The 25,814-nt window shown below is 42.4% G+C and overlaps 1 long non-coding RNA gene across 5 annotated transcripts in view; it reads right to left on the bottom strand.

Moving 5' to 3' along the window:
• LOC131821871 (uncharacterized) overlaps positions 1-25,814 on the bottom strand; it is an 86,923-nt gene that overhangs the window by 8,043 nt on the left and 53,066 nt on the right. For 4 of the 5 annotated variants that reach the window (XR_009350004.1, XR_009350003.1, XR_009350007.1 and 1 more), the window contains one exon: positions 24,137-24,270. This is a non-coding gene — a long non-coding RNA (uncharacterized LOC131821871). Of the gene's footprint in view, positions 1-11,341; positions 12,392-24,136; positions 24,271-25,814 lie in introns of those variants that run through there. The other variant, XR_009350005.1, reaches the window with a different exon arrangement.

Genomic DNA, 25,814 nt, shown 5'->3' with positions numbered 1-25,814 from the left:
TGGACTGAAATTGAAGGGAAACCTCTCCCAGTTGTCATGGTCCTGGGTCCTTCTTCCTGTCCAACTCTGGCCCTGGAGTCAGGTCTGCAGAGGGGAAGGACTTGACCGCTTCCGTTGACCAACGGGGGGAATCGGGCAGGAAAGGAGAGCACCTTTCCCTAAAGAAATCTATCATGCAAGTGTCTTCCTCTCCAGACCATGAACTAGGGCAAGTACAAGACTTAGGCCCCTGTGAATCCCCAGCCACTAGTACAATTCCCAATTTATAGTAGGTGTTCAATACAGGCTCAGTGAAGGGTCTGGAATATTTGTCCCATAACTTCAAGTGGACAGCCCGGCTTTTCATGACCTGGGAAGACACTTGTTTTCCTAGAAAGAAAAAAAAACTATCTGCCTGGGAGCATTTGATTTTGCAGTAGGCAAAGGGGCTGCCCCGTTAGTCGTGGTGCTCATCACAGGTTCCCATCAAATCTGTCCTGTGATCAGCACAATATCCCAGTGCTTTGCCCCCTCCAAGACTCGGGCTCTTCTTACAACCAAGGAACTTCTGAGGCCTTGTATTCGTTTTAACACACACCCTGTGGAGACAGTGTCCTGCCTTCAGTGCCCCAACCCAGTCAGGGGATGCTGCCTATCTTTTGAAACCCAAATTCTTCCTCTCCTTGGAAACCTTTCCTGAGAAAAGCCCACACGCTGTGACCCCTCCCGATGGTCTTGGCTGCACACCTGAATGAGACATTCGACAGGTGATCACACACGAGTCAGAGATGTTTTGCGCACCGCCTTTTCTCCCAAACAGATGAGGAGCCCCTTGGTGCCAGAGATGATGGCACCTGCTTCTCCGTCCCCAGAAATGTCTCCCAAACGAGCTCTGCACATAGGTGTGCAATAAATGCTTGCTGATCGAGGGAAAGGCAGAGAGCGGAGACAAAGCCTTTGCTTTGTCTATGACTGGTTAATTAAAATTCTACCATCAGGTTGCCCCAGAAGCTGGACAGACCAAGCTGTCTCAACTCTGGATTAGATATCAGGAAGTCTTAGTTGTGGTCCTGACTCTGTCACTAACCAGCACGAACTTTGGCAAGCCAGTCAGCTGCTTTTGGCCTCAGTTTCCCCAGTTAAAAAAATAAACTGCTACTTCTGGCTAAGGATTTGTCTTTAACCCCCTGGGTGAAACAACTGTAGATAAAAAAAAAAAAAAAAAAAAAAAAAAAGACAGTATGAAGCAACAGTTTTCAAGACAATAGGCATTAGGCAACAAAGGACGGTGATCCCAGAGAGAAAACAAACAAGGCAAGCCCTATGAATGCCTCAGCTTCTTTTTAATAGTTCTGCTGAGATGTAATTGACATACCATGCAATTCACCGGTTTAAAGTTTACGGTTCAATGTCTTTGAGCATATCACAGATATGTGCAAGCTTCACCAATTTTAGAACATTTTCATCGCCTCAAAAAGACACCCCATACCTTTAGCTGCCTATTCCATATTCCCTCCAGCCCTTAAACAAGCATTAACCTACCATCTGTCTATAGGCTTCCCTATTCTAGACATTTCAAATAAGTGGGATCATGTAACACGTGGTCTTTTGTAACTGGCTTCTTTCACTCAGTATGTTTTCAAGATTCATTCACGTTGTATATACTTCATTCCTTTTCATGACCAAATAATATTCTGTTCTGTGGATATAGCACATTTCATTTCTACATTCTTCAGGCAACGGACGTTTGGGTTGTTTTCACCTTTTGGTTATTATGAATAATGTTGCCACGTACGAGATTTTTTGTGAATATATATTTTCCTTTCTATACCTTGGAGGAGAATTGCTGGTCCATATGGTAACTCTATGTTGAAATTTTTCAGGAACTACCAGACTGTTTTTCAAAGTGGCTGCATTATTTTAAATACCCACCAACAACGTACAAGCGTTCCGATTTCTCCACATCCTTGCCAGTACTTGTTATTATCTGACTTTTTGTCATTATAGCCATTCTAGTGGGTATAAAGTGGCATGGAGTTCATGGTGGTTTTGATTGGCATTTCTCTGATGACATTGAACAAGTTTTCATGTGCTGATTGGCCATTTGTATCTCTTCCCTGGGGAAATCTCTTTTCATAGCCTTTATCCACTTTTCAATTGGGTTATTTCTATTTGTATTGAGTTATAAGAATTCTTTATATAGTTTAGATACAACTCCCTTGTAAGATTAATGACTTCCATATATTTTTTCCCATTCTGTGGGTTCTCCTTTTGCTTTGATGAGTAAGCACAGAAGTATTTAATTCTGATGAGGTCCGATTTATTTTTGCCTTTTGTTGCTTACCCTTTTGGTGTAATAAAGAAAAATCTTTTGCCAGGGTGCATGGATGACTTGGTCGCTGGGATGTCTGACTTTTGGTTTTGGCTCAGGTCATGATCTCAGGGCCAGGAGATCAAGCCCCATGTCAGGCTTGGTACTGGGTGTGGAGCCTGCTTAAGAGTCTTTCTCTTCTTCGGTTCCTCCCCCTTCCTTTACCTCTCTCTCCCTCTCAAAATAAATAAATAAATAAATCCTTTGCCGAATCTGAGGTTATGAAGATTTACCCCTATGCTTTCTTAAGAGTTTTATAGTTTTTTTAAAAAGATTTTATTTATGTATTTGAGAGAGAGAGAGAGAGAGAGAGAGAGAGAGATCACAAGTGGAAGGAGAGGCAGATGGAGAAGCAAGCTCCACACTGAGCAGGGAGCCCAATGTGGGGCTCAATCCCAGGACCCCGGGATCAGGACCTGAGCGGAAGGCAGATGCTTAACCAACTTAGCCACCCAGGCACCCCAAGAGTTTCATAGTTTTCGCTTTCATACTTATGTTTTTAAATCCATTTTGAGTTGATGTTTGCATATGGTGTGGGGCATGGTCCAACTTCATCCTTTTATATGCGGTTATCCAGCTGTCTCAGCACTATTTTTGAAAAGACTATTCTTTCACCATTGAATGATCTTGGCAATCTTGTCAAAAATCAGTTGACTGTAGACACATGGTTTTATTTCTGGAATCTCCATTTTATTCCATTGACTTATATGTCTATCCTCATGCCATTACCATACTCTCTTGATTTTCATTGCTTTATAGTAAATTTTAAAATTGGGAAGTGTGAATCCTCCTACTTTGTTCTTCTTTTTCAAGAATGTTGTGGCTATTCTGGGTCACAGGCAACTCCATATGAATTTTAGAATCAGCCTGCCAATTTCTAAAATGAAGTCAGATGAGATTCTTCTAGGGATTGCATTATAACTATAGCTCAATTTGGGAAGCATTGCTATTTTCACAATATTAAATCTTCCCATCCATGAGCATGGGATGTGTTCCCACTTAGGTCATTCATTTCTTTCAACAGTGTCTGAACTTGTTCAGAGCATATAAGTGTTATGCTCCTTTTCTTAATTTTATTGCTAAATATTTTATTCTTTTTGATGCTATTGTAAATGGAATTTTTTAAAAAGATTTTATTTATTTATTTGAGAGAGAGGGAACATGAGCGGGGGGGGGGGGGGGAGGGCAGAAGGAGAAGCAGGCTCCCCGCTGAGCAGAGAGCCTGATGCAGGACTCACTCCCAGGACCCTGGGATCACGACCTGAGGCAAAAGCAGATGCTTAACCGACTGAGCTGCCCAGGTGTCCCCTTGCTGAACTATTTATTAGCTGTACGTGTGTGTGTGTGTGTGTGTGTGTGTGTGTGTGTGTGTGTGTATTCCTTAAAATTTTCTACATACAAGATCATGTCTTCTGCAAAGAGAGATAATTTTACTTTTTCCTTTCCAATCTGGATGCCTCTCATTTCCTTTTCCTGCCTAAGTGCCCCAGTAGAACCCCAGTAAAATGTTGAGCTGCAGACGTTTTGTTCTGTTCCTAATCTTAAGGATAAAGCATCTATTCTTTCATCATTAAGTAGAATGTTAGCTGTGGGTCTTCTGTAGATGTCCTTTGTTTCCTTCTATTCCTAGTTTGTTGGGTATTTTTGTCATGAAAGGGTGCTGGATTTCGTCATATGCTTTTTTTTTTTTTTTTTTTGCATCTATTGAGATGATCATGTGATTTTGTTTTTTATTCAGCTGCTATGATGCATTACATTAATTGATTTTCAGATGTTAAACCAACCTTTTAGTCCTAAGCTAAATCCCACTTTTCATGGTGCATAATTCTTTTCATATGCTGTTAGATTCAGTTTGCTACTATTTTGTTGCAGATTCTTGTACCCATATTCATAATAGATAATGACATCTAGTTTTCTTGTGATGTCTCTGGTTTTGGTATTAAGATAATCAGGGTAATAGCAGGCCTCAGAATGAATTGGAAAGGGTTCGATCCTTTTCCATTTTTGGACAAGTCTGTGAATAGTTAGTATTAGTTCTTTGAATGTTCTTATAATTCAGTAATAAACCAACTGAACTTTGGGTTTTTCCTTCATGGAGAGGTTTTTTTAAAAAAAATACTAATTTAATCTCTTCATTTACAATACATCTATTCAAATTATTATTTTCTTCTTGAGTCAGTTTCAGTAGTTAGCGTTTCTCTGGGAATGTATCCATTTCACTTATCTAATTTGTTGGCATATAATTATCCATAGCACTCCTTTATATTTATGTAAGTTCACTTCTGATTCTAGAAATTTGAATCTTCTCTTCTTTTCTTGGTCAACCTAATGAAAGGTTTGTCAATTTTGCTGACAAAAGAAACAGATTTTGGTTTCATTGATTTTTCTCCATTGTTTTTCTATTCTCTCTCCCATTAATTTCCACTCTGACCTTTATTATTTCCTCCTGACTTGCTTTAGGTGGAGTTTGCCCTTATTTTTCAGTGTCTCAAGGTAGAAGATTTGGCCCAACTGCCTTCAGAAAGTTTCCAGGATAGGAAGGGGAGCTGAGGCAGAGCCTGGCAGACTCCCTGAGCTGAGGACACCAGTCAGAGATATCAGGGAACCAAGTCAGGTAGAGCTTGTGTGTTTTGTCCGGGTTTTTGGTTGTTTCAAGTGAGAGGGCAAGACCAGTCCCTGTGACTTGGTCCGAAGTGGAAACTGCACAGTTTAAAATACACAGTTTTAAAATACAGCTAAGCTGCATTTAAATCTCAGAGTGGATTTTCTAAAAAGAAGAAAGGAAAGAAAGAAAGAGAGAGAGAGAGAAAGACAGAGAGGAGAGAAGCCGGGGGAAGAGGTAAGAGTTTGTGCAACTGGATAACAGAGACAAGGCTGGTGTGATCAGGGGTGGAAGCCATCAGATACACAGGATTCCAAATTACGAAAAGAAAATGTATTTTCTTTTCTCCTTATTGAGATACAGTATGCACCTAAGGAAGACTATTTTCTTAGATTTAGAAAGTCACCAGTGCATGTTGATGTTGTATCATTGTTAATTTTCTCTTATTTTGCCCTGCAGTTGGGAGGAAAGAGAAGGATGGGGGGAGAAAAGAGAATCTGTTCTTTGCTCTTTTTAGGGTTTTTGTTTTGCCCAGGGACATTTTCTCAACGCTGATACTGACTCCAAATTTCATCACTCAAAAAGTGATAGCCACTGACAACTGACTTTTATCCTAAATTCTACACATATATTTGCCAACATTCATTCAACTTAGAAACGTGAGTGTGGACAGATTTCTTTTTAGGTAAATGACACCCAGTGCAATCTTTCCATACACTATATGTTGCATCAGCAGCACTTGAAAGCTTTGTGGAAATACAGAACCTCAGGCCCTCCTCCCTGAACAGGTAATTCTTATGCACATTACACGTTCAGACACATACTGCTGCAGAAAGCACAATGATCAATGGTGTGTGTGTGTGTGTGTGTGTACACATATATGCATCATATATGTATATAATATATAGTATTATATATATTATAAGTGAGTGTGGGTATAGGCATGCATGGGAATGAGCCACATAAATGTAGCATCTGTAGGCTCTATGGTAGACCATCTGTTTCCAAGTTCATTCACATCGTTCTTGGGGAGGATTCAGTTTTGCATAGGCTGTTGGACTAAAGATTCGTTTCCTACTAAACTGTTGGCTAGAGGCCTCCCTTGAGTTTTGGCCATGTGGGTCTCCCATACAGCATCTCATCACGTGGCAGCGGGCTTGATCAGAGCAAGTGAGAGGACAAGAGAGAATGCCAGCAGGATGGAAGTCGCGATCTTTTGTAACCTAATTGCAGAAGTGACATCCCATCACTTTTGTCATGGTCATTAGAAGCAAGTCACTAAGTCCTGCCCACACTCAAAGGGAAGGCCTGAATACCAGAAGATGGGGCTCAGTGAGGGTCTTCTTTGAAAGCTGCCAGTCAAAAGTGGAGGGTATCCATAAAAGAGAATTCTAGGGTGTGGGTACACAGGGGGCTTCGATTGTATCTGTAATGCTTTACTTCTTAAGCCCAGTAGTGGGCACGTGGGTATTTATCGTAATATTTTATATAACTTCTTTAGGTCTGAAACATTTCCTAACAAAGAAAAAATGCGGGGGGGGGGGGGGTGCCTGGGAGGCTCAGTCAGTTAAGCATCAGCTCTTGGTTTTACCTCAGGTCATGATCTCGGGACATGGGATCCTGCCCTGGGTTGGGCTGTGGGCTGGGTGTGGATCCTGCTTGGGATTCTCTCTCTGTCCTCCCTCTGCACCTCCTCCTCCTCCTGCACTTGCTCTCTAATTGAAAACAAAAGAAAAAAGAAAAAAACTACAGTTGAATAGGCCTAATCACTGAATCTGTTTAAGAAAAAAAGGACGAAGGAGTGGTTATTCAGAAGAGGGAATGAGAGAAGGTTGAGGGCCCAGGGGCTTGAGGATTGATAGACTCATTTGTACTTTTAGTGAAGGCTTTCTAGATGCTCTCTAGTTAACATCAATGCCTCCTGCCTCCCATCTTATACAGTAGCACATCTCACTGTCTGACATTAATATTATGTAGGTGTGTATGTGTGCATCTGTCCACCCGCCCCCCCCCCAGGGATTGTCAGATTCTGGAAGGTTCATATCTCAAAGGATTTTCTTTCTCTTTCTAGCCTATCTCATTGAGCACTGCACTTTACACAGTGCCAAATGAATGCATGCAAACCAAATTGGACTGAATGCTTCCCCATCCCCATTCTGACATTTGTGTTAAGAGTTTAGAGACATTATATCTTAGAATCCATTAAGGCCATAACCACAGAGTGAAACAGAAGGCATAAATCCCTTTGTCACTGTCATTAAATAGAGAGAGCAGGAAAAATAAGTAATTACCCATATAATGTAGTGAGGTATCACAAACTCCTCTCCCAAATAATATATTCCGTACCGTGAAGCCTCCTCTTCATTTATAGAGCCATTTCTTTAGGCTAAGGGATTATTTCCAATAGAGCTGTTAAAATATAATCTTCAAATGGAAGCTAAATAAACCTTAATGCAATATTTCTTAATGTCTACAGGGATACAGACCTCTTTGAGAATTTTAAGAACCCTGTGGGTAGGGATGGCTGAGTGGCTCAGTCAATGAAGTGTCTGATTTCAGCTCAGGTCATGATTCCAGGGTCCTGGGATGAAGTTCCATATCCGGCTCCCTGCTCAGAGGAGAGCCTGCTTCTCCCTCTGCCTGCCACTCCCCCATGCTTATGCTCACTCACTCTCTATCAAATAAATAAATAAAAATCTTAAAAAAAAAAAAAGAACTCTGTGGATACTTCCCCACTCCGTAAACAACATTTTTCAATTTCAAGGATTTGTGAACTTCCTAGAGAAACTTCTACCCTTGCCCCTCAAAGGACTGAATCAGGACACTGAGGGAATAAATCAGCATTCATGGATGTTTTAAGGTTGAGGGGCCTTAACAGAGAGCTGGTGATCAGGAAGCAGGACCGTTGCCTGGAGAGGAGAGAATTAGGTGGGACATATTTCTTTTTTTTTTTTTTTTAAGGTTTTATGTATTTATTTGAGAGAAAGAGAAAGACAGAATGAGCGGGGGGGGGGGCAGAGGGAGAGGGAGAAGCAGACTTCCTGCTGAGCAGGGAGCCCGATTCAGGGCTTGATCCTGTGACCCCGAGATCATGACCTAAGCCAAAAGCAGACACTTAATGAACTGAGCCCCTCAGGAGCCCTTAGGTGGCACATTTCAACACAGAAAGGACCTGGGCCGCCCCCAGGTCACATCCTGACTGAAAGGGCTTGGGTTTAGGGGAGCCCTGGAAAAGAAAGCAGGGAGACAAAAGGATCACAACAGTAGGGAGTCAGGATGCCTTGAGATCCTATGAAAGAACACTGGAGTCAAACTGTCATTGAAGTGGACTTCTTAGCTGTCGTTGGTGGAAGTGTCAGTTTCAGAACCCTTAGGCAGTTCCAGGTGAGGCTGGAAACTCTAGGCGTCATTATTAGTGTCCAGAAAGGGTGTTGATCATACGCATGCTCAGAGGGCACATTTCCTTCCCAATACTTCTATGCTTTATGATCACTCTGCTCACGACCCAGGTAGCAGAATAAAGCACTTCACTTTAGGACAAGCAGGTAATAGCCTGTGGGGGGAAATGAAGACGGCTGTCGGGTGCTCGTGCTGTACAGCTCAGGATGGGGTCTTGCCCGTTCCCAAAATAGGAATCACAAACTCGAAGCAGGAAATTCAGTCCAACTAAGGGAACCTGGACAGATGCCCCATCTAGCCTGCGGCCCCAACGACCCCTTGCCGTATTCTCTCCCCCTTCCTGAAGAAGACATGTCTGTGGCCCCCTCACAGGTCTCTTCTTAAGAAATGGCATTGCTGGGGAGCCTGGGTGGCTCAGTCGTTAAGCGTCTGCCTTGGGCTCAGGTCATAATCCCAGGGTCCTGGGTTCGAGCCCCACATCAGGCTGTCTGCTCAGCAGGGAGCCTCCTTCCTCCTCTCTCTCTCTGCCCGCCTCTCTGCCTACTTGTAATCTCTGTAAAATAAATAAATAAAATCTTAAAAAAAAAAAAAGCAAAAGGAGGGGCACTTGGTCCTGGGATGGAGCCCCGCATTGGGCTCCCTGCTCAGCAGGAAGCCTGCTTTTCCTTCTCCCACTCCCCCTGCTTGTGCTCCCTCTCTCTGTGTCTGTCAAATGAATAAATAAAATCTTGAAAGAAAAAAAGGAAGGAAGGAAGGAAGAAGGGGCATTGTTAACTCTGTTGGAATGGTGGCAGGCACGGAATAGCATGGCAACCCCATCTTTTTCTCTGGTAAGAGAGAAACCTTTCAATCCACACCCCACCCACGGCTTACCCCTTGGGCCCAGAAGCACAGAACGTGCCATGTTGGAAGGGCTTGTGGGCTCATGCTGTTTCTCTTGGCCATTACTTTACCCCCCCCCCCAAATAATCCCTTGACTTCTTTGAACTTCTTGGAAGAGAAATGATGAGGAAGGGCCAAGAACACACAGCTGACCTCACCGCCTCATCTCTCCACTATGTGAAGCTTTTGGGGAATCCATAAAGGAGGCCCAGACACAGTCTCCGAAGGGGCTTTAATGTATTTTAAAAGTTTTCAGAAACAGGATTTACCAAATGTTCAAAAATAATTTTGATGAATCACAATTGTGAAGAAACAGTTTTCTGTCTTTATTACAAAGTTATTTTTAAAGCGCTTCTTCATGAATCATGCAAAATAGCTGATTGCAACAGAAATTGTCATCTTCACAACTATTTCTGAGAGAGGGAAACTCTAGTTCAAAAAAGGCAACCAATATTTTAATTAAAAGAACGATGTTCTGCACAGTAGCAGAAAGGATACAGTAATGAAACCATACGCTCCCCAAATGTAAATTATATCATTATTTAAATTACTATTCTTAAATTCTGATGCCATCTGAATCCACAGTGAAGCTCTAAATTATCTTGGCAAATGGCAAATCCCTCTAGATTATTCTGTTCTTCCCAGATCAGAGCAACATTATATCTTAGTTTTTGAAATCAGAACCAACTTTTTTTTTTTTTTTAAGATTTTTATTTCTTTGACAGAGAGAGATCCAGCAGGAGAGGAAACACAAGCAGGAGAGGGGTGGTGGGAGAGGGAAGAGCAGGCTCTGTGTGGAGCAGGGAGCCCGATGTGGGGCTTGATCCCTGGACCCTGGGATCATGACCTGAGCCAAAGGCAGACGCTTAAGGGCTGAGCCACCCAGGAGCGCCCCCCCCCCAAATTTTTTTTGAGGGAGAGAGACATATTGATTATAAGGGTCTATGAATTATCTGTCCATGCTAGCTTCTATTCCAAGTGAAATGAGGAACACTGAATTCTTTCACAAGCATTAACAGCACATACCATTTCTTTGTTAAAAAAAAAAAAAGTAAGAATTTTAGAGGAAGAATATTATCTCTAGTCTCAGATCCTTCTGTTCTCACTACCATGAATACCAAGCATCTGGTTGTACTGACACTCATAGTCTCAGGACACAATGTTTTGAATCGCGTGGAGGGCATTCAGAGCTTCTAGAACTACGCTGAGATGCTTATGGCTACCAGACTCCTCCCTGTCTCAGATGTTTCTTGCACTGTGACAGTTGGCCCTATATGCTAAGCACTTTACCCATAAAGTAAATACAATTAATAAAGATTAACACAATTAATCCCCCCAATGACTCCATGTTGGGGTACCAGTGGGCTGAGTAATGCGTCAGAGACTATGGAGCTAAGTTAGGTGCAGAGCCGGGATTTGAACCCAAACAGTCCAGCTCCAGAGTAACACTCTTAACCTCTAAACGATATGCCCCACTCCCTAGAGCAGGCCTTCAGTAATTTTCAACACAAATGCTTATTTGTTGGATCTTTTTTCTCTAAACGCATATTGGACCTTAAACGTCTCAGTGAATGTAGATTTCAAAGTTACTGTCCTGGGAAGCTTCTGCTGCTCAAAACCTTTTGTGAATTCCTTCTTTGGAATCGTTTTGAGAGCCTGTACAAGCCACAGAAGGAAAGGTGCCTGTACGAGCCACAGAAGGAAAGCAGTGAATCTGTTATGACGACCCCTCCTCTTTAAATCAAGACAGTGGGGGCACCTGGGTGTCTCAGTGGGTTGAGCCTCTGCCTTCAGCTCGGGTCATGATCTCAGGGTCCTGGGTCCCCACATTGGGCTCTCTGCTCAGTGGGGAGCCTGCTCCCCCATCTCACTCTGCCTGCCTCTCTACTTGTGATCTCTCTGTCAAATAACTAAATAAAATCTTATTAAAAAATAAATAAAGACAGTGTTATTCAGTTTGGTGAATACCTTATTTGCCCAACATGTTTCCGAGTGACATTCATTTTTCTGAAAATTGCATTCTCTACTAAAAGAAGAAAGACTGGCCATGGTAGAACATAGTCCCAAACTATGATGCACAGACATTTTTTAGTTGACTAACTAACAGCTACTGAGCAACTAGTCCTGGAAGTGCCTGGCCCCAGGGATACAGGATCAAAGGGACATCTTCCGACTCTCAGGGAGCCCTCAGCCAGGGAAGGGAGACAATCAGTGTGGTAAGTGCTTTGACCAATGTAAGCATGGGACGCCCAGGGTGCCCAGAAGAGGGGCCTCCAACCCAGACATGGGGCGAGGGCCAGCTTCCTAAAGGAGGAGATGAGGTCGAATTTTAAAAGATAAGTAGCTGTGGCCACACGGAAAAGAACCAGGGCACAGACTGGGAAGGTGACGCCCCTAACTAGGAGACGATGTCCTTGGACAAGCTCACCCCTACCCTCCTGGGTTTCTTTTCAGAAGGCGATAACCACATTATTTTATGTTCACACCTGGGATTCGAGTTGTGTTTGCCTTTCAGGGCAACCTGGAAAGATTTGCTGATGGTCATTTAGAAGTTGCCCGACTCTATGTGGCTTGTTTGCTTTTGTAACTGAACCACGTAGAGGTTTTCAGGTTTCCCCAGAGTTGGGCTGATGGAATGATCAGAAAGCAAACCGATATGCTAAGGAGGACACTGTCAGAAACTCCTCGTACGCTGCAGGTACACGATGACCATTTGAGAAACAGAGAAAGGAGTGAATCTTTAATATCGAGTCTCAGTAACTTAAAAAAAATATATAGCTTGTTTTCTTCATTTCCGGTGAGCCAAACTAAGAGAGAACAACCCACGCATGGAGAGGAACGGCTGTCCTGGTAAAGGCTTATAGTTTTCTCGAATATCAAGTTCAAGGACAGTAACCTGGAACCATGAGTGGGAGATACAGTAATCCAAGAAGGGGTCATTCTCTTCTGTGGCTTACCTTCCCTTGAAAGCCAAGCTACCCAGGGATCACACAACAGTGTCCTTGGCGGGGGTGGGAAGGGCTTAGGGGATGGGGAAGTACTGTCTGACACAGTGGGGCTCAGTGCTTAGAGATGGCGACAGATGGTGAGAAGTACAATAGCCTGGTCGTGGGCTGAAGCAAGAGTTTGAAGGTCCTCTTCTCTGTCGCCCCCATCCTCTAGGAGAGAGCAAGAAACAGAACACGTCAAGAGGAAGCTGAGGCAAGGCTTAGGGAAGGCCTCAGGCATGGGTTGCTGCCTGGGAAGAACAGGCTTTCCTGGGATTGGAGAGCGAAACGATCCTGAGTAGGTGGACACACCGGGCCCTTGCTGAAGGAGCTACAGAGAAAGTAATCTCATTCCAGGAGAGTCGACTCAGACCTCCTTCACCATGGAGCCATGCAGACATGGCTCTGCGGGCTAGGTTGGGGCAACCAAACGTTGTCCGTCCCCCCTAGCGTGTCCTTTTATTGACCCTACCATGGCACCAAAGATACATCCATTGCTTTTCCTCTTCCGGAACATTCTAAGCCACCGTAACTCACTCACAATGAGCTTTGGTTACTTTTTAAGATAAGCATTTGTTGGGGCGCCTGGGTGGCTCAGTGGGTTAAGCCTCTGCCTTCGGCTTGGGTCATGATCTCAGGGTCCTGGGATCCAGCCCTGCATCAGGCTCTCTGCCCAGCAGAGAGCTTGCTTCCCCCCCTCTTTCTGTCCACCTCTCTGCCTACTTGTGATTTCTCTGTCAAATAAATAAAAATAAAATCTTTTTTTAAAAAAGATAAGCATTTGTTGAATGCCCAGAGAAAGGGCCACAGGACAGTGTGGGATAGATGCGGAGGAGGAGAAAATACTCCGGGAGGCTGTTGCTGAGACGGATAGATCAAAGTGCCCAGAGGATGCTGGTAAAGAAATGGCTGAAACGAAATAGTGTGTCTTGAACACCTGTAGTGTGTCTGGTGTTCTCATAGCTCCTCACAAAAGAACTCTGGGTAGTAGGTATTACTCTCTCCATTTTTACCTGGTAATATTCTGAGGATTAGAGATATTAAGTTATTGGCTCGGACAGATAGGAAGTGACAGCTGAACCCACGTCACAGGGATTCTCAGTACGATCGCCGTGCTGCCTTGAGGATGAAATTGTCTGAACAGATGTGTCGGCCAGGGTCTGACTGGGAGCAAACACTGCGTGAGCAATTGAACCAGCGGGGATTTACTATAAATACAAATACTGTATAGTCTTACTTATATGAAGTACTAGGATAGTCAAATTTATAGAAATAGAGAGGAAAATAGTGGTTGCTGGAGGCTGAGGGAGAGGAAAAAAGTGGAATTATTTCATGGGTATAGAGTTTCAGGGTTTCTTTTTTAAAGATTTTATTTATTTATTTATTTATTTATTTGAGAGAGAGAGAGAGAGAGAGAGAACATGAGCAGGGGGAGGGACAGAGGGAGAAGCAGACTTCCCCGCTGAGCAGGGATCCCACTATGGGACTTGATCTCAGGTCCCTGGGACCATGACCAGAGCTGAAGGCAGACGCTTAACTGATTGAGGACCCAGGAGCCCTAGAGTTTCAGTTTTACAAGGTGAAAAGAGTTCTAGAGATGGCCAGTGATGATTAATGTCACTGAACTGTGTACTTAAAATGGCTTTGATGGCAAATTTGAAGTTATACGTATTTTATCATGATTTTTAAAAATTTTTAAAAAGCAAAAGTAAAAAAAAAAAAAAGCAAAAGTGAAATAAAGATATACATAAGATTTAGACATACATAAGATTTAAAAAGTCATCATTGGGGCACCTGGGTGGCTCAGTGGGTTAAGCCTCTGCCTTCGGCTCAGGTCATGATCTCAGGGTCCTGGGATCGAGCCCCACATCGGGTTCGCTGCTCAGCGGGAAGCCTGCTTCCTTCTCTCTCCCCTGCCAGCCTCTCTGCCTACTTGTGATCTCTCTCTCTGTCAAATAAATAAATAAAATCTTTAAAAAAAATCTATAGAGGTGACCATGGGAATACAAGATTGATGTCCAAATTTAAAAAGTCATCACCAGCAGACCTGAATTGTAATAAATATTGAGGGATATCCTTTAAGCAGAAAGAAAATGAAACCAGATAAAAATATGTGGATCTATACAAAGTAATAAAGAATATTACAAACAGAAACTTTATGAGTAAATATATAAGATATTTTTCCTATTTCCTAAATCTCTTTAAGAGATAATTGACTATAAACAAAAATAATAAAAATGTATTGTGGGCTTTACAACTTATGCATAAGTAAATTATATGAAAACTATAGAACAGGGACGCCTGGGTGGCTCAGTTGGTTAAGCCCCCGACTCTTAGTTTTGGCTCAGGTCATGATCTCATAGGTCCTGCGGTCAAGTCCCATGTCAGGCTCCATGCTCACTGGGGAGTCTGCTTCTCCCTCTCCCTGTGCCCCTGCTCACGCATTTTCTCTCTCTCTCCCTCAAATAAATAGATGACTCTTTCTTAAAAAGCTGTAGTATAAAGACCAAGGGGGAAGTAGAGGCACACTATTGTAAAGTATTTACATTATTTGTAAAGTGATAGGATATCACTTAAAGGTAGATGATGATAAATTAAAGCTCTGTATTCTAAACTGTGAAGCAATCACTAAAATTAAAAAACCAAGAATGATAGCCAACAAACAACATAAAAATAAAAATGAAAACATTCAAGTAATCCCACAGAAGGCAGGGGAAAAGACGAACTACAGATGACCCAGAGAGAAAACAAACAGCAAGATGAAAGATTTAAACCTAATTATATCAATAATCACATTAAATATAAATGATCTAAGCACCTTATGTGACTTTTCTACTGCTACTATAACAAGTTACCACTAACTTAATGGCTTACAACAACGTACATCACCTTATAGTTAGTTCGTCAGGTCAGAAATCTGACACGGGTCTCACTGAGCTAAAAATCCAAGTGCGGGGTCCTGGGATCGAGCCCCGCATCGGGCTCTCTGCTCTGCAGGGAGCCTGCTTCCTCCTCTCTCTCTGCCTGCCTCTCTGCCTACTTGTGATCTCTGTCAGATAAATAAAGAAAAAATCTTTAAAAAAAAAAAAATCCAAGTGTCAGCAGATCTCCATTCTTTCCAGAGGCTCTAGGGCAGAATCAGTTTCCTTCCTTTTAACAACGTCCAGAGGCCGCCTGCATCCCTTAGCTCATGGCCCCTTCCACATATTCAGAGCACACGACTCCAACCTCTGCTCTGTCATTACCTCTCCTTCTCCCTCTGACCCTCTGGCCTTTGTCTCTGTAGACTTTGGGATTCCATTGTGCCCACCCCAATAAGCCGGGATACGCTTCCCATATCAAAATTCTTAACTTAGCACATGTGCAATGGCCCTTTTGCCATGTTAGCTTAATATTGTACAGGTTCACAGGATAAAAATGTGGACATCTTTGGGGGGTCTATTATTATCTACCATACACCTCAATTAAAAGGAAAGCACTGTCAGACTGGATAAAAAACACAAGATACAAGTGTATGCTGTTCACAATAGACTTGAACTATAAACATACAAATAAGTTGAAAATAAAAGGATGGGAGGGGCACCTGGGTGGCTCAGTCGATCAAGGTCATGATCCTGGGGTCCTGGGATCGAGCCCCATATCAAGCTCCCTGCTCAGTGGGGAGCCTGCTTCTCCCTCTCCCTCTGTTCACTGCCCCTCTTACTGTGTACACTCTCTGTCTCAAATAAATAAATAAAATCTTTAAAAATAAATAAAACAATAGGAAAAGATATACCTTGTGTAGTAGGCTGAATGGTGTCCCCAAAGATACGTCCATGTTCTAATCCCCAGAACCTGTGAATATCACCTTATTTGGCAAAAGGTATGATTTAACTCAAGGGTTTTGAGAAAAGGAGTTTATCCAGGGGAGCCCTAAATGCAATCACACATACCCTTCTAAGAGACACACAGAGGGAGATAAGACACACACAGAAAAAGCAATATGAAGATAAAACACAGGAAGAGATGTAGTCACAAGCCAAAGAATGTTGACACCAGAAGCAGAAAGAGGCGAGGACTGGTTTCTTCCCTAGAGCCTCAGGGATGCAGTACTGTCTTTTCCTTGATTTTAGAATTCTCGCTTCCAGAACTGTAGGAGAATAAGTATTTTGTTCTAAGTCAACAAGATTTTGGTACTTTTTTATGGCAGCCACAGTAAACTAATAAACCTAGCTAACTAATAACCAGATGCAGGAAAGACAGATGGCTATGTTAATAACAAGCAAGGATATTTCCAACCACACAGTATTACCCAGGATGATAATAATAAAGGGGTCAATTGGTCAAGAGGATAAAACGATCGGAATGCTTATGCACCTAATCGTGAAGCTTCAAGTTTCAAAATACACAGAGCAAAAAGCATACTGGGTCATACTTAGTATGTGTTCTGACATCAAGAGAATTAAATTAGATTTTAATAAGAGATCTGGACACTCCCCAAGATATCTGGCAACTAAATAATAACACATTCAGAAATAACACGTGTCAAAGAAAAAAATCAAAAGGGACATCGTATTTTTCACTAAATGAAAACGAGACCATAATGTATCCAAATGTGTCAGATACCTCGAAATAAGTATGTGGAGGAAAATTTATAGCACTGAATGCATAGGTAAGAAGAGAAAGAGTTCAGATCATTGATGTCGGCTTCTATCTTAAGAAACCAAACAAACTAAATCAGACGAAACCCAAAGTAAGAAGCAGCAGAAATCAATGAGACAGAAAGCAGAAACTAAACAGAGAAGCTCTATGATCCTAAAAGTTGGTTCTTCCAGATAATGAGCAGAGTTAATAAAACTCTGGCTGGGCAGATCAGGCAAAAGAGAAAACATAAATTAATAACATCAGAAACGATAAAGAAGATGGCACAGCAGATTCTACAAATTTGAGAGGATAAGAAAGAAATATTATGAAAGGATTTATAGAAGTCAAGAGATTTGAGGACTCAGATGAAATGGACTAATTGCTTAAAAGACACAAACTATCAAAGCTCATTCAAAAAGATACACATAACATAAATAGTCCTAAGCTTATTAGAGACACTGAATTTGCAATTATAAAACTCTTCACAATGTAAACTGCAGGCCCAGAGGTTTTCACTGGGGATTTCTTATAAACGCCTGAAATAGAAATCGTTGTCAATTTCATCCACCTTCTTCCAGAAAATTAAAGGGAGGAATACTTCTAATTCATTCCATGAAGACAGCATTACCCTGATACCAAAGTAAATAACATTATTTAAATAAAAATTAAATAAGTAAAACTGCATGCTAATATCCTTCATTCACACAGAGGCAAAGACCAGAAATAAAATTTTAGCAAATTGAATGCAGCAATATGTAAAAAGAATAATATACCATTTGCAAGTGTGGTCTTTGTCAGGAATGCAAGTTTGATATACATTCAAAAATAAATCAATATAATGCACCATAGTAGCAAAGAAACGGAGAAAGGCCATAGGATCATCTCAATAGAGAGAGAGTCATCATGTGATAAAATCCTACGTTCATTACTGATAATAGCTCTGAGCAAACTAGAAATAGAAGGAAACGTCACCAACCTGATAAAGGGCATCTATGCAAAACCTCCACCTAATATCACACTTAGTGGCGAAAGCCCGAATGCTTTCCCTAGATCATTAGCCACAGAAGGGCAGTCAGCACTGTCCTGGAAGGTCTGGCTAGAGCGATCAGGCAAGAAAATGCAGTAAAAGTCACCTAAATTGTAAAGAAGTACAATCTTCTTTACTTGCAGATTACCTGTTCGTATACAGAAAACTGGCTGAAATCTAAAATAAGCTTCTAGAACTAACATGCGAGTTCAGTAAAGTTGTAGGCTATGCCATTAATACATACTTTTTTTTTTTACACTGAAAACCATTATACTGAACAACTGAACCAATGAACTGGAATTTTAAAATATCATTTACATTAGTACCTAAAATAGGGGGGCCTGGGTGGCTCAGTGGGTTAAGCCCACTGAGGTGGCTCAGGTCATGATCTCAGGGTCCTGGGATGGAGCCCTGCGTCAGGCTCTCTGCTCAGGGGGAAGCCTGCTTCCCCTGCCCCTCTGCCTGTCTCTCTGCCTACTTGTGATCTCTCTCTGTCAAATAAATAAATAAAATCTTTTTTTAAAAAAGCATTTAAGGGCGCCTGGGTGGCTCAGTGGGTTAAGCCGCTGCCTTCGGCTCAGGTCATGATCTCCGGGTCCTGGGATCGGGTCCCGCATCGGGCTCTCTGCTCGGCAGGGAGCCTGCTTCCTCCTCTCTCTCTCTCTCTCTGCCTACCTCTATGCCTACTTGTGATCTCTCTCTGTCAAATAAATAAATAAAATCTTTAAAAAAAAGCATTTAAAAAAACAATAACACGTAAAATATTAAATGATAAATCAAACAAAAGATAGGCAAAATCTATACAGTGAAAAATATAAAGTACGGCTAGGAGAAACTAAAGAAAATCTAAATAGAGGTTTTTACTTTATTCGTGCGTCAGGCATAGACTGCACACTATAATTGTGACAGTTCTTGGTAAGTTTGATTGGTCTATTCACCTGTTTGTTTATCCGTTCACCACTGACAGATGTTTGGCTTGTTCCCACTTTTTAGCTATTGCAAATAAAGCTTCTATGAACTTCTGTGTACAAGACTTTCTGTGGATGCATGCGTTCTTTCGTCTTGGGTGAACATCTAGGAGAATAATGGCTAAATCATTTCATGTACATGTTTAACTATTTAAACCACCACCAAACTGGGGCACCTGGGTGGTTCAGTTGGTTAAGCATCTGCTTTTAGCACAAGTCATGATCCCAGGGTCCTGGGATTGAGTCCTGGGTTGGGTTGAGGTGGGGTGTGTGTATGGGGGGGGGGGGTCCCTGCTCAGCAGGAAGCCTGCTTCTCCCTCTGCCTCTCTCCTCTGCTGTGTTCTCTCTTTCTTCCTCTCTCAAATAAATAAATAAAATCTTAAAATAAAAATAAAAATAAACAAAACCCCCCCACCAAATTGTTTACAAAGTGGTACCACTGACATCACCACCAGCTATGTAAGAGAGCTCAGCTTTATTGGCATCCTCGGCAACACTTGCTATGCCCATTCTTTTTCATTTTAGCTCTTCTGTTTGGTGTGTAGTGTTATTTCATTGTGGTTTTTAATTTGCATTTATCTACCTAGTGACCAATGGTGTTGAATGTCTTTCCATGTGCTTCTGTGCCATCTGTATGTCTTCAGTGAAATGCCTGTTCAAATCTCTTGCCCATTTTATATTGACTGGCTTGTTCATTTTCTTCTTATTGGGCTTTTGGAGTATTTTACATATTCGGGATGCAAATCTTTTATCAGGTATATGCTTTGCAAATATTTTCTCCCAGTCTGTGAATTACCTTCTCATTGTCTTAACGGTGTCTTTGAAGGAGCCAAAGTTTTATATGTTCATGAAGTCTAATTTATCAATTCATTTCTAATGTATTGTGTTTTTGGTGTCATATCTAAGAAATCATTGCCTAGCTCAAGGTCATGAAGATTTTTCTCCTGTATTTTCTTGGAGGACTTTTACAGTTTCAGCTTTTATATTTAATTCTATGATCCATTTTGAGTTAATTTGGGGGATGGGGCAAAGTATGGATTCAAGTTGCTTTTTTTTCCTCCTGCAGATAAATATCTAATAGTTCTAGCACCATTTGCTGAACAGGTTGTTAGTTTTCTGATGAATTGCCTTTTTGTCTATGTAAAAAACCAGCTGTCTGTATTTGCGAATATATTTCCGATTTCTCTATTTTGCCCAATTGGTGTATTTGCCTGGGTATCACAGTGTATATAATTTCTGGTCTGGCATAGGTATACACCTGTGAAACCAACACCATAATCAAGACGCTGAACACAGCCCAAAGTTTCCAAGTGTCCTTGGTTGTGATCAGTATCCTGATTGCAGTGAGAGTTTCATAGGTGTCTGCACGAGCCAAGCCGGAAATTGTAAGCTTTAAATACGTGCGATTTATTGTATGTCATTCATATGCCAATGAAACTGATTTTTGATAAAGGCGAAAAAGCCATTCGATGGTGTGTGAGGAAAGGTTAAGTAAGGCCTCACAGACTCAACCAATAAAGACACAGTGAGCTGTCATTAGGTTCAGACAGTTTATTACTCATGCAGAGAATGAAAGGCAGAGTAGCTGAAGGTACTGGCAACGTACGCTCCTCGTCCCATGTGTCACAAAGGACGATTCTAGAACAAATGTGCCTCCCATCCTCTCATGTTCTCAGTGGATCCCAAGGAGTTCTGCTAAGACTCAGATAAACTGGATGCCAGGGTGGCTCAGTTGGTTAAGCATCTGTCTTCGTTTGGGTCACGATCCCAGAGTCCTTGGAGGGAGTCCATATCAGGCTCCTTGCTCAGTGGGGAGTCTGCTTCTCCGTCTCCCACTCCCCCTCCTTTACCCAGCTCATGCTCTTGTGTACGCGTGCTCTCTCTCGCTCTCTCTCAAATAAATAAAATATTAAAAAAAAAAAAAACACTCAGGTAAATTGCAGGTCATACCTCTGCTTCTGCAGCCCGAGTCCCCAGATTGCCATGACAGAGCCATTCCCCTGCACATAAAAGTCTCAGATCCTGAGACAGGCACAGGCTTCCCTGGGCAGAGCTGTTCTGCCCTTGGCCCTGCAGCTGCCTGCTACAGAGAATGCACATTCTGTGTGGCTTCGGATGGGGAAATCTGTGCCCGACCTCTCCGAACTCTGTCCCATGCGTAGTTTTCCTATGGCTTGTGGTATCTTTCGCTGTAATAAACCTTAGTTGTAAGTAAAGCCTGCAGTTGGTCTGGTGGGTCTATCCAGTGAAACACTGACCCTGAGTGGTCGTGGGACCCCAAAATAGGTTCTTTTTTTTTTTTTTTTCAATCAGTGGTGCTGGGAAAATGAGATATGCAGAGGCAAAAACAGAATAACAAACCTAGGTCTCAACCTCGTTCCTTACATAAAAGTTAACTCAAACTGGATCACAGATTTAAAAGCAAAATTATAATATTTCAAAAAAAGATGTAGGAGAAAATTTTCATGACCTAGCATTAAGTAAAGAGTTCTTAGGCATAACACCAAAAGTGAGACATAAAAGAAAAGATGGATAGATTGAACTTCATCAAAATGAAAACCTTTCATTCTGTGAAAGACCCTGTTAAGAGGATAAAAAGACAAGCTACACACTGGGAGAACGTATTTGCAAATTATACCTTTTTATAAAGGATTCGTATCCAGGATATATAAAGAATTCTCAAAACTCAACTGTAAGAAAACAACCACCCAATTTTTAAATGGGGAAGACTTAACAGATACTTCCCCCCAAATGACATACAGACAGCAAATCAGTGCATGAAGGAAGGTTCAGCATCACGAGCCATTAGGCGAATGCAAATTGGAACCACAATGCGATGCTGCTACTTACTGATTCAAAGGGTTAAAATAAAGAACACAGATCAGGGGCACCTGGGTGGCTCAGTGGGTTAAAGCCTCTGCCTTCGGCTCAGGTCATGATCTCAGGGTCCTGGGATCGAGTCCCGCATTGGGCACTCTGCTCAGCAGGAAGCCTGCTTCCTCCTCTCTCTCTCTCTGCCTGCCTCTCTGCCTGCTTGTGATCCCTCTCTCTGTCAAATAAATAAATAAAATATTTTTAAAAAATGAAAAAAAAAAAAAAGAACACAGATCACACCATGTGCTGACAAAGATGCCAACAAATGGACTTCTCTCTTTCGTTGTTGGTAAGAACGCACAATGGTCGGGCCACTCTGGAAAGCACTCTGGCAATTACACACAGAGTTATCATATGCTCAGTGATCACACTCCCGGGCATTCAACCCGCAGAAATCAAAACGTATGCCTGCCCCCACCAAAACCATACTCAAATGTTCCTGGCAGCTTTTATCTGTACAGCCAATAACTGAAAACATACCCAGTAAATGTCCTTCAATAGGTGAACAGTTAACACGCTATGGTCCATTCATACTGTAGAATACTACTCAGCACTAAAAAGGAACAGAGCACTCTTACACCAGACAACATGGATGGATCTTAAGGGTACTGCACCGAGTGCAATAGCCAATTTCAACATGTTCTAGACTGTAAAGACAAAGAACACCTACTGGGTTACCAGGGGTTCAGGCCTGAAGGGGCAGCATGAGGAACTCCCTCTGCAGTGAAGGGGCAGTTTGGTCTCACGGTTGTGGTGGTGGCCATCAAACAGATCTACACAAGTGACAAAGTGCCATACAGTCACAAAGGCACACAACATATAAGTGCGCGAAGGGGCGCCTGGGAGAGGGGGTGCACAGTCACTTGAGCGTCTGACTCCTGGTTTCAGCTCAGGTTGTGATCTCAGGGTCGTGAGATCGAGGCCCACGTCAGGCTCCACGCTCAGCACAGAGTCTGCTTGGAATTGTCTCTCTTCTCTCCCCCTGCCCTTCACCCCCTCCTTTAAAATAAATAAATAAATATTTTTAAAAAACATAAATACATGTAAAAGTGATGAAATCTGACTAAGACCTCTAGTGTAGTTCCCTGTATCGTGCCGATTAATTTTCTGATTTGGGTTGTGAAAGTTAGAGTTAGGAAAGATGTTACCAATGGGGGGGAGCTGTGGGGTAGGTACATGGAAACTCTCTGCAGCATTTTTTCAACTTCTCATTTCAAAATAAAAAGTTACAAATTGGGACGCCTGAGTGGTTCAGTTGGTTAAGCGTCTGCCTTCAGCTCAGCTCATGATCCTGGGGTCCTGGGTTCAAGTCCTGCATCAGGATCCCTGCCTGCTCCACAGGAAGCTGCTTCTCCCCCTGCTTGCTTGCTCTCTCTCTTTATATCAAATTAATAAGTAAAATATTTTTTGAAAGAGTTACAAATTGATACTCAATTCAGTTATTGGCAAACTTCTAAGTATATTGAGAATGACTTAAAAAATGTAAATCTACATCTTCAACTGTAAATTTTATGAAATCAAAATATGGATCAAGTATTTCTGGTGAAAATTTATCATCCAAATTGAAGTATGCTGTCAGTGTAAAATATACACCGGATCTCAAAGAATTCATATAAAAATAGCTAATCATTTTTATAGTGATTACATATTGAAATGCAGCAGATCAGATACATTGGGTTAAATACAATATACTGTTGAAATTAATCTCACCATTTCTTTTTACCCTTTTAGTGTAGCTACTAGAAAATTAAAGATCGGTGTGTGATTCACATATATTTCTATTAGACAGTGCTGCTGTAAGGTGTCCCAGAGGTAAAAACTTGAGGAAGCAGCCAGCATTCCTAGACTGGGGGGCCATGGGAGGAAGAGGAGAATTCATAATTACTAAAACTTGGGGGAGGGTCTCCATGGAGTTGAAACTCCGACTTCTGGGAAGGAGGTCCTTGCTAGCTGCTGCTGGGATCTCTGTTCTTGGAGGAGGGTCCCTGTATGCTAGGGCTCAGACTTTCAAGAAGGAGGCATAGACCAGTGGCATTGTCTCTGATGATGCCTAGGAAGGCCATTCTTCTAAGTGATGGGAACTGCCAACCAAATCGAGCTGGTGCTATAGGAAGGCACTGCTGTTTCCAGGGTGAAAGTTCACATATTTGGTAAGTGGCAAAGCCAGACCACAAACCCACAATGTCGGGTTCCAGAGTCTGTGCTCTTAGAAAGGCATATGCTGCGCTGCTTCTCGAAGGCCCGTGCTCCATATTCCCACAGCACCCTAAGAATACCTTGATCTTAGCACTGAGCATAATGGTTTGAAACTGTCTCTTTGGGGATGTGCCTGTCACTTCACCATGAGGGTCAGAAAGCTGAATAGTGTTCAAGGTGGTATGGGATTGTGGTTAGATCACGAAGGAATCGCCCCCAAGTCCTCACCAGCGGAATGTTGGTGGAAGGGGCGTGTGCCACACTCAGGCCAATCTCAGAAGGTCACGTGCCTTTTCCACTCTTCCTCTCTCCCCATCTGTTAGTTGCTTGTCAGCATCCAGGGTGACCTTGGGCGCCATGCACTAAAATAGGACAGGACAAAACAAGGGTTACCTTAATGGGTATATAATTTCGCAGACACTATGTCTTGGCCCCACAGTGGAAGGGGGCATAGTAGCCTCAGTTGCCAGGAGATGGCCAAGGAGGTTTTTAAATCCACTAGCAGGGAGCTCACAAATTTCTTTTTTAAAGATTTTATTTTTAAGTACTTGCTACACCCAATGTGGGACTTAAACTTACTACTTCAAGATCAAGAGTTGTGTGCTTTACCAACAGAGCCTGCCAGGCACTCTGAGCTCATAAAGTCCTATCAAAATTCTACTCCCACATACAGGGTGCATTTTGTGTAAGAAGTATTCATTTTACCTTTTCAACTTAGGGATTATTTAGCTGAAGAAAATGGATACGCTTCTCTTGAAGGTTATTCACTCATTCTAAATTGGAGAGTACTTAGCGTGGATAATGCTTCTGGTATAATATTGCAATTATGTTATAATAGTACATTATTAATGTTGTTAAGAAAATCTGTCTGGTTTTATGTAAAATACACATTCATGGGGTTGAAGATGAGGCTGAATTCTAGTGCCTCTCTCTTCGTTAGATTAAAAGCATTTTGTTTTTTCATATGCCAAATTATTTTTTAAAGATTTTATTTATTTATTTGATAGAGAAACACAGTGAGAGAGGGAACACAAGCTGGGGGAGTGGGAGAGGGAGAAGCAGGCTTTCCCGCTGAGCAGAGAGCCCGTTGTGGGATTTGATCCCAGGACCCTGAGATCATGACCAAAGCCAAAGGCAGATGCTTAATGAATGAGCCACCCAGGCACCCCCATATGCCAAATTATTAATAGCAGGTCATCTCCAGACTCTGACTAAAGTCACATATTAACATACAAATGTGAATTTCCACCATCAACTTCATCCAACCAAGGTGTAAGAGGGACTGGCCTTCAGACACCAGTGCTAACACAAAGGATACTCAGAATTCTCTGATATGAGGGTTAGATTTGAGGAGGTGAAGGAAGTAGAATTCGGGGGGTTATTTGCTTTATTTTATTTTTTAGAGAGAAAGAGAGAGGGAACAAGCATGAGCAGGGGTGGAGGAGAAGGGGAAGGTCAAGAGACCCCCACTGAGTGGGAAGCCCAACATGGCACTTGAGCTGAAATCAAGAGTCAGATGCTTAACCAACGGAGCCACCTAGGCACCCCAGAAAACAGCTGCTTTAAAACCTTCCATCTGGGGTGCCTGGGTGGCTCAGTGAGTTAAGCATCTGGCTTCAGCTCAGGGTCTCCTTCCCCCTCTGCCCCTTACCCCTCATTCTTTCTCGCTCTCTCACGCCATCTCAGATAAATAAAATATTAAAAAAAAAAAGAATAAAAGAAAAACCCCAACATTCTGTCTTGGGCATCTGAGTGGTTCAGCTGGTTACATATCTGCCTTCAGCTCAGGTCAGGACCCCAGGGTCCTGGGATGGAGCCCCACGCCTGGCTCTCTGCTCAGCGGGAAGCCTTCGACTCCCTCTGCCTCTTCCACTTGTATCTCCACACCCCCTCCCCTGCTTGTGCT

Source organism: Mustela lutreola, chromosome X, assembly GCF_030435805.1.
Source record: "Mustela lutreola isolate mMusLut2 chromosome X, mMusLut2.pri, whole genome shotgun sequence".
Lineage (NCBI taxonomy): Eukaryota > Metazoa > Chordata > Mammalia > Carnivora > Mustelidae > Mustela > Mustela lutreola.
This window is presented reverse-complemented; position numbering and strand designations above follow the sequence as displayed.